We start from the raw sequence: 753 nt of genomic DNA on the forward strand, positions 1-753 counted from the left end.
CATAGATGTTGGATCTTTTGTTCCAGCTAATAGGCAGGCTGGAAAGCAACCTGTGTCCTAACATTGGTATGGAGCGAGTAAAAGTTGGCTTCAAAATGTCCAGCACACTCCTGGGTAAAATGCAAAGTACAGCTGGAGCAAACAAACGCCATTTGGGCTCGTAAAGCCCTGGCAGGGCTGAGCTCCGCCGGGACCAGGGTCAGTTGTACCACAGAGAATCAGTGGGGTTTCAGGAGGAGCTTCACCCAGAGCTCATTCCATGGTGCTGTGAAGAGGGAAATCCCAAGTTTCTTAGAGCAGCAAGCCTGCAGTGAGTGCCACAGAGTGCTTAAGTAAAGAGTGAATAATGTATAGGAATATATGTACATATGTGTGTGTGCATGCAAAGGTCTTCAGGATTTAGCTGAGTGTTCACACATTCCCTAAGCCAATAACATCCGTTGTTATGGGAAATGAGGTAAGTGACAGAATTACTGTCCTTATGGCGGGCGACAGGCGAGGCCAGCGTTCCCATGCTGTAATTCCCCATTCCAGTCACTGCCTCAACAATAGCATGAGAGGGGGAGAACACGAACAAAGAGTACTCGGCTTTATTTGAAGATCTCATCCAAAAACCGGTTGGATTCGGATGAAACTCAAGTCGGAAAACTTGAGCGGAATAAAAACCCCTGTGTCCTTAGCTAAGAGTTTGCCGCTGAGCGAGCCCGCCTGGGGTCCGCTCATTGTGCGGGAGGCTCGGGAGGCTGCGCTGCC

This window comes from Corvus brachyrhynchos, unplaced genomic scaffold, assembly GCF_000691975.1.
Source record: "Corvus brachyrhynchos isolate BGI_N302 unplaced genomic scaffold, ASM69197v1 scaffold10, whole genome shotgun sequence".
In the NCBI taxonomy this organism is placed as follows: Eukaryota; Metazoa; Chordata; class Aves; order Passeriformes; family Corvidae; genus Corvus; species Corvus brachyrhynchos.